General features: G+C 48.0%; 1 protein-coding gene across 6 annotated transcripts in view; it reads left to right on the top strand.

The window, feature by feature from the left end:
• Positions 1–4,258: 4,258 nt before the first annotated feature.
• The window catches only part of KLF12 (KLF transcription factor 12), a 233,455-nt gene continuing 224,376 nt past the window's right edge, over positions 4,259–13,337 (top strand). For 2 of the 6 annotated variants that reach the window (XM_083737879.1, XM_083737876.1), the window contains exon 1: positions 4,815–5,003. The gene's annotated coding sequence lies outside the window, so the exon portion shown is untranslated. Of the gene's footprint in view, positions 4,741–4,814; positions 5,004–6,513; positions 7,275–13,337 lie in introns of those variants that run through there. The other 4 variants (XM_083737878.1, XM_083737875.1, XM_083737880.1 and 1 more) reach the window with 4 other exon arrangements.

The following is a 13,337-nucleotide window of genomic DNA, read 5'->3' as shown; positions in this document are numbered from 1 at the left end:
CAATGAAATCAGCTGAAATGAACCTTTACATTGGGAAAACTTGCTTGAAATACCTGCGGAAACAGCAAGCACTGAAAGTTCAACAGGGAGGAGGCCAGACTGATCTCAGCTGGGAGGGAGCACCACTGAATTGAGCCCACAAAACCGATGGCTCCTGGTGGATACAAGCTGGGCACCCAAGCCATGGACAACTCCCCTGAAGACCTTGGTAATATAAGGGCAGGGATATAAGGTGATGTTTCTTCAAATGCCAAGGCTGCTTATTTTACCAAATGTTTATGTCTTTTACTTATGTCGTTTTTACTGAGCACCCCATGAATATGGTGGCTTTTCTGCCACTCGTAAGGGCAGCATATTTCTCTACCAAAAGTGTGTCCACGCACTGGTGTCGAACGGAGGCTTCCCTTTACTCTTTATGCTTCTAGATCAGTCATGGTCTTCTGTTATCGCCTGCTCTCTGCCTCCTTCAAACTGGAGGTGCCAGGGGTTGGACCCGGGTCCTTCTGAATGCAAACATGTGCTCCGCGTCTGAGCTATGTGCCCTCCAAAACTCAGGAGGCCTTCTGATGGCATCTCCTGGAAAACAAGGGGATACCAACCAGCCCAGAGTTTGCTAAGCTGCCACTAATCACTTTCTCTCCGAAAGCACAGGCAACAATTACGATTTACATAACTGAGCTGGCGCCTCTGGAATTCCAGAACTCCAGGCAGTTACCTGATTTGCCTCTATGTTTGGGACAGCCCTGGGGCTTTCACAGTATTTTGTACAACAGGAACAAAAGCACACTTCCCCCAAATCATATTTTAATAGATGCACCCTTTTATTTCCCCATTTTGGCCAGCTTCTGGTTTTGCCACTGTGAGAAGGAAAATACTTGATGGCTGCTGTTTGGAACAAACAAGAATACTGTCTGTGGGTCTTTTCTAAGTCAATGCAAACAGCCCTTTGCTTATGAGAGCTGCTGGATCCTCCAGATGAGCTCCAGTGGTTTCTGGGGTGCAAGGCGATATTCGTGGCCTCATGCCATGTACACAGCCTGCATTTGGTCAGGGACCAATTCAGTGTGCAACTCCGTTTAAGCACTGGCTGCGGCCTGCATTTTCAGGAATCGCTTAACAGCTGGAGTTGACCAGAACGCAGCTGCTCTCTGGCTACACCCCATTTACTCCCCACATCATCATCAAGGGCTGTGAAGGGAGGAGGCGCATGCCAATGCCTGACCACCCAGGGATCATATTCTTTCCACACTCTGGAGCCAGGCAGCTTTGTACATATTTTGCAATGCTAGAGGAATGAAAGTGGGCCACACAAAGGTCAGAGACTGGGCTAAAGCTGGTGTATAAACTGGTGTTATGCCCCATCTGTGCTCTGGGGAGCTTAGGACAACATGTGTGAGGTTCTTGGGCAGCTGGCTCTCCAGGCAGCAGCCAATCCCAGGACTTCTTAGCTTCAATAGGGTTGCTTTCTCATGTGCCATTTTAAACCAAGTACAGCCAGGCCACAAGGCTTAAATTTCAGTAGAACCACAAAAAAAACATCTCAGTAGATTTCAAATGCTCTTTCGTTTTTGGCTTTCATACACCATCCAATCAACCAAGCCTTTCGGTGGTTCACCAATTTAAAAAGTGAACTTAAAAACTATCAAATCAAAAAAAAATAAAAATCAATATATTAAAAACCCTTCTACCAGCACAAAAGCTCAGTGTAAAATCAGTTTAAAACTATCATGAAGCAGCATAAGATCAATAAAAAAGGGGGAACAAAATAGTTCTCTGATTCCACTGGCTTTATTAAAAGGCCCAGAAGAATAAAAAAGATTTTCACTACAAAATCCAAACAATCCAAATGTAGGCTACAGATGAGCCTCTCTAGGTAGAGCATTCCACAACCAGGGAGCTACCACTGAGAAGGCTCTCTTCCTAGTAACCACCAGCCTTGCCTCTTTAGGCTTAATATATTGCTTCATTATTTTAAAATATATTAAGACAACAATCCAACAAAATAGAAATACATTTCACCCTTCTGCCCTGGGTGCAGCCAGCATGCCCATTCACATTGCAGATGGCACCATTTCACCTTCTATTGCCTGCCTTTTAACTGCAGAATGCCTAGCATCCAGCAAAGTCGGTTACTTGATCATTTTTCTGAAAACATTTCCCCACTTGCACAAGCTGTCCTAGGATAGCTTTGCCGGCTGAATCGATTACCAGATCATCTCACTCCGCAATCGGCAAAACTTTTAAACCACCACCTACAGAACAATTTTCTTCTTCTTTCACGTCTCATATTTCTGTATATATATTTAGCTTTCCTTTAATAAAAAAATGGAAGTATACTAATCACTTTCGTTCTTACCCTCCAACCCCCCACCCAAGCTTGGCATTGTTTTATGGATATTTTATTATGTAATGGTAATCTTGTAAGTGCTCTGGAGCTTCCTTCTTGGTGGGTAAGTTTAATAAAGGAACTTAACTTTCAGCGTGTTGAGAGTAAAGTTACTTGCCTTCAGAAAATCACAGCTCACTAGGAAGGGCACAACTTGAAGCAGGGACCCTGCCCCCCCCCCCAGACATCTGCAGCCAGGCAGTCTCCCCATGGAGAGAGCTGGCCCCACAGGTCTTCCTGGGGCAGATGTGAATGGGCAGAGTTTTGGGCTGGGCCCAGCAGGCAGGGCTGGACCGACATTTTGGCACGTGAGAACCACAAAATTGCACCTCCCAGGGAAGAAGGGGCAAATGAAGTTCTACATCAGGAACAAGAAGGACATAAATATCAACCTTGGGAACAAGGGCAGGAGAAGACCAGGGATGACTCCTGTTTGCCAAGAGGCCATTGCAGAAGCAGCATGGGGTGGAAGCATAGCTGTCAACTTTTCCCTTTTCTTGAGAGGAATCCTGTTCGGAATAAGGGAATTTCCCTTTAAAAAAGGGAAACGTTGACAACTACGGGCGGAACGGATGGCCGATGCAGTTGACAAGCAGCATGCCACGGCTGCCATTGTGGCTGTGGCAGCAAGGAATGCATTGCTTGGAGACTGGACCTGCTGCCCCCTGGAATCTGCTGCTTGAGGCAGTTGCCCCACCTTGCCACATGGATGCGCCGGCCCTGCCAGGAGGCAAAGCCCCCTTACCCTTTTGCGGCCCTTCAGGTGGGTAACACATGGAGGGGCCGCACCTAAGAAGGCTGGCGATGCCGAGGAGCACTCTGGAGCCCGGGGAGAGTCACTCGCACCCAGGGCCTGCCCCCAAGGCACTTTGGCGGACCCCCAAATGGTGCCCCCCTCCCACCAGAAAAAAATGGGCTGAGGGCACATTGAGGCAGGGAATGAAAATACAGTGGAACCACGGGTTAAGTACTTAATTCATTCCAGCGGTCTGTTCTTAACCTGAAACTGTTCTTAACCTGAAGCATCACTTTAGCTAATGGGGCCTCCTGCTGCCGCCGCGCCTCCAGAGCACGATTTCTGTTCTCATCCTGAAGCAACGTTCTTAACCTGAAGCACTATTTCTGGGTCAGCGGAGTCTGTAACCTGAAGCGTATGTAACCTGAAGCGTATGTAACCCGAGGTACCAACTGTAGACATGGGGTCTACCGTCCCAGGCGATTCTGCCGCCTGAGGCACTTGCCTCAGCGCAGCCCTTTGGTTAGGTCTGCTCTTCTCGCACCCAACGCCGAGGAAAGCGGCGTGACCCACTGGCGAGGGTGGCGGGCGCCTCCCCGCGGATGCCTCGGCTGCCCTTCCCCCGCTTGCAGAGAAGGGCTGCTCGCAGTGGCGTAGCGTGGGTTGTCAGCACCCGGGGCAAGGCAAGTAATTTGCGCCGCCTAACCCGTGGATTTGCGCCCCCTAACCCTAACCCCCAGATGTTGCGCCCGGTGCGGCCGGCCCCCCCTGCACCCCCCACGCTACGCCACTGGCCGCTCGCCCCTTGGCGGAGGCTGCTCGGGGCCGAGCGCGCCCGGGAAGCCCGGCGCGCGCCTCCGCTTCCCTCGCGGCCTGCGGCTCCAGCCGGCGGGCCGTCCAGTGCCCTCCTCGGCGCTGCCCCTCCGGCCTCCGCCCACCCCCGGCGCCCCTCTCCTCCGCCCTTCGCATGCAACCGGGAGGCCGAGGCTGGGCGGAGAAGCCGGGCGTTTCCCCCGCAGCCTCCTCGAGTGGGCGTTTCCCTGGCACCCACCCACCTCTGCCCGGGCACCGGGGACCCAGGGCCGCCGCCCACGCGCCCCTCCTCCTCCTCCTCCTCCCTCTCCGCCCATTGATGGTTTGGGGGGGGGCTCTGCCCTCCCCAGGCAGTCAAGCCATTCCTCTGGGGCCGGAGCCCTCGCCTGCATTCCAAGCCGCGCTTGCATCGCCTTCTTCCCCCACCCGACCCCACCCCCGCCACCTTTTGGGTGGAGCAAGGAAGGGAGGCAGGCAGGCAGGCCGTGGGGCGGGGGGGGCTTTTGTTTGGGTTTGTGGTGCCTCCTCCCCGCCCAGCCCCACCGCCCTCCTCCTCCTCCGCCCACCCCCACCTTGAGGGCAAGGAGAGAGAGGCAGCGAAGCCGCCTCTGCCGCATCGCATCTCTCCTCTCTCTCCCCCCCCCCACCGCTTTCTCTCCCCTCCCATCGGCCCACCCTCACCGGGGCCCCAATGCAATCCGATGCGTCCCCGGTAAGGTTCCGCTGCTGCGCTACATTGTGCCCTCTTGTTTCGGGAGCCTCCACCCACTGGCCCACCCTACATTTAGCACATCATGTGATCCGGGTAAGTCATTTGCAAGTACAACAGTTCTCTGTGTTGGCCCCCCCTCCCCTCCCTTTCCATCCCCCCCCCATTCATTTCCTGAGAACTGCATAGAGCTGATGAGGGGAGACGGGGAGTGTGTGCGTGTGGATGAGGCACCCGGATTTTGTGTGTGTGTGTGTGTGTGTGAATGTGTGGGTAAGTGAGTGAGAGCCAGAGGAAAAAGAGAGGGGGACCTTTATAAGGGAAAGAAAATTTTCTTCTGCTCTGCAGCTCCTGCTCAGGTCTGTGCCTCTTTAGTTTCTTCTCGAAACAAACCTAAAGAAAAATAATCTGGGTCCCTTGTGCTGTCCCGTCCAGGCACTGCGTTTTGTCTTTGGGGAGGGGGTTTGGGGTTGGTTTGTTTTTTTTTAAAGAAAAAAAATCTAAAGAAGTGTTTGGGCTCTTATTGGAGGCGCGGGTTTTTAACGAGGGCAAATAAAGAAGGGAAAAGGGGTTTCTTTCTTCACCTAGCCAAGGAAAACATACTATTGGGACATTCTCAGTCCTGCTAAGGGGAATCCTCTTGAGATAATGCATGTTAAGCAGTGTAAATTGACATTGGGGAAAACTGTTGGCTCAAATATTGGGGGGGGGGGGCGCGAGGTTTGAGAGGGAAACAAAAACAGCAGGTTGAATTGGGAGTTGTGCTGTACTAGTTTGCCACTCAGTTATTTGCCTGGGTGTCTGCGAGGGGAGAGATCGGCCAGCAAAGGGTTAAGGTTCTGATGACACTTTCTCGGTCTTAATTGTGCTACAACCATTATTGTTCTGGTAATAATGGCATGGAACTGTCACTTGCCACAATATTGCTCATGCAGTGAAATTTTTATTTATTTATTTTTTGGTGGGGGGAACAGATGGTTTCTGACTGGCACTCCCCCCAACCCCCACCTTTCCATTAAGGTAGCCCTGGCTGGAGTTGACAAAGGGAGAAGTTTGCGTTTAGACTACTAGTGATTAATATTTGAGATCCAGCCTGGTAACTGGGCTATTTGTCTCAATATAAGCTTGTGGAAATGTGAGAGTACTGACCTGGGTGGTGTAATTGCTGGAAGTTCATATGCAGAAAGAACCCATTCTTATTTGGCTCGCTGTCCTTAGAACTTCTGATGAACTTTTTTAAAAGTGAAAAGTGGAAGGAGGGGAGCCAAGCACTTAATGAAAAAAGCAGACATAGCATGCTCTCCTTGTATTGCTTTGTGCAGCATTCTCATTCTCTTAACATTTCCCTCTCTACGGACAAGATGCATACTTTAATAATAGTTAAGGAAATTCGGTTGATTTCAAAGCTTGCAGTGGTGGTCTCTTAAATATATAAGTACATTAGAATGCATAATCTGGATAAACTTGCTGTAGTTTGGCATTGCCAGTGCTCAAGACAGGTTCTTCTTCCAGTTATTTCAAAGCAATGTATTACATGCATTATTTAATTTCAAACCTGCTTGTATGTATGTATGCATGTTTGTTTGCTTCTATCCCCCCCCCCCCATTGAATAAGCATTACCAAGCTCTTCGTGGAAGCATTTGTATTTACATCAAAAGCATGTGCATAAGCTGTTACGCCAGACATGTGCCAATCAAGCAAACGTCACGCTTTAAAACCACCTAGACTTGCTCCATTCCCTCTTTTTACTGGAGGAAAGAGTTGGTTAGCTAAGTAAATGGTCTGATCTGAAATGCGTGTCTCATAATGGGTGGGACAAATGGTGCTTCACTTTGCAAAGAGGAGTGGTCATCTTTTCAATGCAGGGTGTAACCCTTTTTGTCAGGCTCCTGTTATTTTTTTTAAGGCTGTTGCAACAGAGAAAGAGAGATTGGGGGAGAGAGAAACAGAAAGCAACTGTTCAGTTTTAGCATTGGCAGCCTTTGCCTTGCTGTGCTTTACTTCTGAAAGTGCTTAAGATGGAGTTGCCTGCTGGAGAACAAAGATGTGAGACTGAAAAGATGCTGAAGGCTAACACCTTGTTGTTCTGTGCCATGAGTTAGGTCGTTTGGCTCACAAAATCCTGCTTTGATTGGCTGACAGCCGGGGAAACAAATTGGCCCAATTTAAGAGTCATGTGGTGAGGAGTGGGCTGGAGATGTCGGTTTCCATGGTGTCCTCACTCCCCCTCCCCACCCAGGCTCCAGTATCTTGGCAGGTAGGAATTCATGGCAGTCTTACAAGGCTTCTTTATATGGCCCTGGTATGTGAGCTCCATTTTCTGCCTAGCCTTCAGCCTCAGCCTTGAAATGAAACAGGAGCAGTGAAGTGTGTATATGTCCGCGCGCGCGCGCGCGCACACACACACACACACACCCCTCTAGTGTCAGCAATGGCACTGAAAAGCTTCAGAGATGGGATAGCACAGATACTTCCTTGGGTGTGCAGATAAAGTAAATACAAGCTGAATTCCTTCCCTTATGACACAGCACACTTATGTTTGTCGAAGTGCATCCACTGGTTGGAAAACAGAGCACTGGCACATTGTTAGAAGTGTTCGGCATACTCTCTCCATACCTGGCAAAGTGAGGCAAGTATTTTGCCTCCCTCCCTCTCTTTTTCTGTCCCTTCACTACGTATTTGAGCGCACTGGAGAGCTAGCTTTCTGAGCGGCACTATTTTCCCTCTGCCTCATGCGCAAACACAATGATGTCACTTTCCTTTTCTGCTCTCGGGTGGGTGGGTGGGGGGAAGAAGAGGGCTGGGCCACTCCTATTTGCTCTCAGGTCACGCATGGTGTTTCCTAGGGCTACTGCGGATGCCATTGTCGGGGTGAGGAGTTTCTTCTCCTACGGAATCAAAGGTGACGCTGAGGAAGGAACAGTGGGGGGCAGCGGGGGCAACTTCTGGCCATGTTCTGCATATCTCGGATGGGTTGTGTAAGAAGAACTCTCAGGATGAGGGGGGAGATGTTGCAGTCTTCTCTTACCTGTGCCAGGCAGGGGTTAAGTGATTTTTGTCAAATGAGGGATTGCAAAAGCAGGAAAAACCTCCCCCCCCCCACAACCCAGCCACTCCCTCTGGATTTCTATACCACTCGTGTAATGTTATATTTAGGATTTCTTCCCTTGCTGCCTTGGAACACATACTTGCGTAATTCCCATACATATGCATTTGCCCTCCCCAAATTGCAGTCCTCTTCTTAAAAAATCCTCCTTCGAAATGCAATGCTGAATGTGCACAACTGCCTTCTAAGCAGCTCTTCCGCAGGCTTTGGGCAAAAGGTATCTCTCCCCCTGCCCCCAGCAAGAACATGCAGTTTGCTTACTCCTGCAATCCACCTTCCCGCCTTTGCTCCCAAGCACCAGGACTTGGGATTGTGAATTGGGATCTCTCCAGGGTGAGCACTCAGTTTCATGGGTCTTTCTGGACTGGGCAGGGGTGGGGAGGAGCTTCACAGTAGGGCTAGATCACCCCTTTCATATGCCAAACGCCTCCATTTCAGTATCAAAAGGATCTCAGGCAGTAGCATGTGGGGAAGGACCATGACCTGCTGCTGCCAGCCAGAGAATACCAGGCTGCTAGATGGACCAGTGTTGCAATTCTCTATAAGGTGGTTTCATGGCTTCATCCAGAACTTACACAGCTGCCTAGTCTTCCCAGGTGCTCACATCGGCTGCAGTAGCTCATTTGAACAGCCAGATTCCAACCCACGTCACAACTCAGTCCATGTGGCGTTTGCATTTTTGCTTAAAATATTGCAATTTTATCTTTGCTTGCAAGTGACCTTGCAAAAGTGTGGGGTGGGGTCAGAGGCAAGGCAGGAATTTTAGCAAAAGGAGAATGCGGTACCTCGAGACTGGATCATGAAAAAGTGGCCTTGAAGAAAATCTGGTTGGCAGTTTTAGCTTTTTCTGAGCCGGAAAGTATATGAGAAGCTATCTAAGGCACCCAGGTGAAGTGGTGAAATAAGCCCCCGTGAAAATAATTAATTAAAAAGATCCCAGTACGGAGGAAGGAAGACAAAGACCATGTCCAAGAAGCGCGACAGTGCAAGGCAGGCCCCAAACAAAATTTGCATTGCTTGAAGGAAACACAAGATGATGTGTGAGAGACTAGAGAGGATTGGTAGGGGGGGGGACAGGAAATAGAATGCAAACTCTGACATATCTCAGGGTGTGGTGTGAACTGTGTCCCCCTCCCATTAATAGCAGCAGATGGCGTGAAAAACAGCTGGTCTGAAGGCACCATGGTGGAAGTGGAGAGCAGGAAGTGGCCTTCTGAATGCAGCCGAGGGCTTTGGACTGGAGTTGAGAAGGAGGTGGGGAAGACGGCAGCAGGAAGGAGGAGTTCTTTAACCAGTGGGGGCTCCTATGTTGGCTTGGAAAGGGAGTTCAGAAATTGGAAAGTGAACAGTACTGCTGTTATTTATCTGAAAGTCTTGTCAGCCAGCCAGACATGCAAAGGGAGGGTGGGCTGAGGGTTGAGGCCAAGCATATAAAGTGATATATTCAGGCTTCTCTGCTGATTTTTTTTTTTAATGATAGGCCGCTAATATAAGCAGAACAGCTTAACTCCCCATAACAAGCTTTTCCTTTAATTTTGTTAAGAGGGAAGGATATTACATTCAAAGGCTGCTTTTATCATGGTCCCCTATGCAGAGGAGATAAAGGGCTTTCTGACCCCCTCTTAAAATATGCACTTGTTAGTGTGGAGAGATCCCAAACTCCTGTTGCACCAAAAAGGTCGGGAGGAAGAAGTTATTCTGGGGCATTCTTACATGACGCCCACACCTTTTCTTAGTGATTTCTGAGACAGGAAGACTAGACCCACAGAATGCTAAGTCTCAGAAGGGTGTGTGTGTGTGTGTGTGTGTGTGTGTTGTACAGGGGACATGCTGCATTATTTTGTAGTGCACCAAAACCTGCTGGGACTGAAAGCTTTCAGCTAGGAGGTTGCAGTGGGTCTGCGCTGTTTGTCCTGGTCTGCACTCAACCTGTGGTTGCCAGCTAGGCATGTTTGCTTTCCGCACAAGCTCTGAGACTGGCACAGCTGCGCATCATTCCTGCTTATGGAGAAGGCTGCCTTTTGTTCAAGGGAATGCAGTGCTTCAACTATGACTCTTCCCTAAGGGAGCCTTTAGGATAGGTCCACAGGAAACACTGGCCCATTTGTCCCTCCATATCTATTAGTGTGAGGTCCTTCAAATTCTCTTTTCCATTTTGCAAAACCTCCCAGCCCTGTGTGCCTAGAATAAGTCTTACTCTCTTTGGGAGTTCAGGAAAGTGGAGAAGCACCAAGCTAGTTTTAGCTTAGTACTGTATTGGGAGAGAACAAGTGAAATAGATCTCTGCCTCTCTGACCCTATTGCCCATGGCTGAGGAAACTCATGCATGGAGGCCACCTTTCCAGTGTTAGAAACTCAGATATATAAGCTGTGACTCCTTAAACCAGGGTTCCCCGTCCCTATCTCCGGCCACCACACAAACATTGGAAGCCCATTTGCCATGGTTATTTGAAAAAAAGATGGCGCAGGACTGATGCATTGTGGGATTAAATGCTTCCATATTCAAGACTTGCCTGGGTCAAATTTTAGGAGTGGCAAACTTATTTGGACAGATACAAAACAAAACACCAAAGGTAAGCATTCAAAGCAATCCAAAAAGAGAGATAAAATCTCAAGCTGGAATTTATTAGTTAAAAATGTGGATTTATTAGTAAACAAAAAGAAAGGCCAAACACATTTCGGCCTGTAGTTGTTTTAGGCCATTATCAGGAGCTATAAAATGAACAACATCCCACATAAATTTTAAACAGTTAAAAACCAATCAAATAACTTTTGAGTAAGTATATATAAACATATACATAAAGTATATATAATTTGTTTACTTGGTTTCAAATGGTTGACTTTTTGTCACGTCGTGTTCCTTTTACGGCCCTTGATGAGGGCCTAAAAGAAGGATTGGGCTGTTGTTGTTTTTTAATTGGGTACAAGAATAATATTATACAAATAAGTATACCAATATTTTCATTTGTATATCACAAAAACAGCATAATAAATGTGGAAAAACATCTACAACATATGTTTCATTATTAGTGATCAGTGTATAAATTCTTGGTTTATGAATTGGTTTGAAGAATTAGGAAGAAGGAAGAAAAAGGAGGAGAGTGGTAAGTGGTTTGGGGTCAGGTGGTTATGCTTAGATTGTTGTACTTCGTTTGTGAGGGGTTGTGTCAGTGTACTTGTATGGGTTGTCTTACTGTTCACTTGTTGTATTTCCTTGGTGGTGAGAGAGGTTGGGTGTGCTTGGTTGTCTTCGGTTGGCTGTAGTGAGAATTGTTTTTGTTTGTGAGCTGTGTGTGAGTGTTTACAGTAATACCTCTGCAAATGTTCACTTTGTCTAGCATCCATTCCGGTGAACGTCCGCGGCAAACCTGGAAGTACCGGAATGGGTTACTTCCGGGTTTGCCGCTCGCGTATGCACAGAAGCACAAACCTCTCTGCGCACATGCGCAGATGCAACACTTTGCCCTGCGTCTGTTTCGGATAGCGGATGGGGCTCCGGAACGGATCCTGATCACAAAACAAGGTACGACTGTATTTTTGAATCAGGTTAGCAGGATTGATTCATATGCTCTTGGGGGATTCTTGTTGTTGTCTTGTTGAGCTGTGTATGTGATAAAGGGGTACCAAACCAGGGTGAAGGCGTCTTCTTCTATTTGTGTTGGGCTGTGTTTTAATCAATAAAAACCAGCTGCAGCATCTTCAGATTTCGTATCTCTTTATGGAAAATAGTCCAAGATAACACCCCTCTAAAGCTCCTGAAAGCCTGTTGCCACTGGTATCTTGGAGGTCTTTTTCTTACACCTTGGCCCCCTAACAGTTACTGGAGGAGGATTCTGATTAGTGTGTGTAATTCGCCATTTAATGTTCTCTGAGCAGTGAAAAGGCCATAGGGATGCTTGTTTGCAGTTATTAAGTGCTTGCCAAGTGCTTCCTTCCTCCCTTTTTTGGGGAAGGTTCATTGCAACAAAGGCAGAGAAGTTTGTGGCAAGTTTGATCGTGTTGGATTTCCCATCGTAGCTGGAAACGGAGGCAGCCTCCCAAGTAGTGGCGGCTTTCCTTTTTTCGTTGCGAGCTTTGTTTTGGAGCAGGAAACTCAAACACTAGATCCTGCAACAATATTAGGCTTCACCACCTCATCTCAAAAATTCTGACACAAAAAAGGGCTTTTGGAGCCTGGAGGTATGCATCAGGTTAGAAAAGATACAGGACACAATCTGATGAGGTGTAGGTGGAGCCAGGTGAAATCTGTCAGAATCCTGAATTGTACTGGCTTTTCTGTTGTCAGAATTGGTTGCCTGTTAGAATGCTTTATTTACTGGTGAAATGCTGGCTGGCTGGCAGTCCTGTTTGCTCCTGCATCTGTATGGAAAGGGAACCTCCAGCTATTGTTATGGGCTCTTTTGTCGAAGTGGGTTGGACCCGTGTATGTGCCAGTGTGCCAGATTTAGTTCTGTATTTTTAATTTTAAGTCTGTTGCGCGGGACTCTGCCCACTTCATTTCGCAAGGCGAAGTCCGTGGTTTAACCTCTCCAGTAGAAGGGGAAAACATAATGCCCCCCCACCATAGGAAATGAAGTCTTGTTTTGGGGGTGGTGGGTGGTAGAGTTGGAAAAGCATTGGTGGAGCAGGGAAACCTTGACTTTCTAAACTCTTGGCCAGTGGTGGCCAGTGGTTGTACAGCTGCAGCCTTCATGAGTTTTGAAAAGATGCAAGGAGATATCAATTTTCAAGGAGGAGACATAACACTGTATAAACGACATAGAGGAATGGAATTAATCCATTGTTATGGACTTTGGCTAGGGACGCTGGTGGTGCTGTGGTCTAAACCACAGAGCCTAGGGCTTGCTGATCAGAAGGTCGGTGGTTTGAATCCCCGCAAGGGGGTGAGCTCCCATTGTTTGGTCCCTGCTCCTGCCAACCTAGCAGTTCGAAAGCACATCAAAGTGCAAGTAGCTAAATAGCTACCGCTCTGGCAGGAAGGTAAATGGCATTTCCGTGCGCTGCTCTGGTTCGCCAGAAGTGGCTTAGTCATGCTGGCCACATGACCCAGAAGAGGACAAATGCCAGCTCCCTCGGCCTATAGAGCGAGATGAGCGCCGCAACCCCAGAGTCGTCCACGACTGGACCTAATGGTCAGGGACCTAATGGTCAGGGGTACCTTTGGCTTTACCTATGGACTTTGGCTACACTCTGACACAAAATATATGTTGTCTGCAACATGAAAACTCTTGGTTTTAAAGGATAACTTTCTGTGCAGCAAAAGATTTGCTTTTTGGTGTTTAACTTTGTAGGTGTGTAATAGATAATCTCATCTTTTCTTTTCTCCAGTAGGGAAATATACTTTTAATATAAGTCTTGTGTTCTAGTTGGTTAAAAGCATTTTGCACTTGAGTGCCATGGATGAAATTTTGTTTATTTGTTATAAAAGCACAGAGAAGTTTCTCGTGGCTTTAAAAGGGGGCTTCTGGGAGTAGAGATGAGGCAGGAGTGGCATTTGAGCAATCATAGCGCCAAAGTGATTGTTTTACTTAACATCACTAACACAGCTCTGTTGAAGTCTTGGCAGAAGTTGTTATTTCAGTTAAT

This window comes from Podarcis gaigeae, assembly GCF_964106915.1.
Source record: "Podarcis gaigeae genome assembly, chromosome: 4".
NCBI classification, from domain to species: Eukaryota; Metazoa; Chordata; class Lepidosauria; order Squamata; family Lacertidae; genus Podarcis; species Podarcis gaigeae.
Note: the sequence above shows the minus strand (reverse complement) of the source record. Positions and strands in the feature narration are given on the sequence as shown.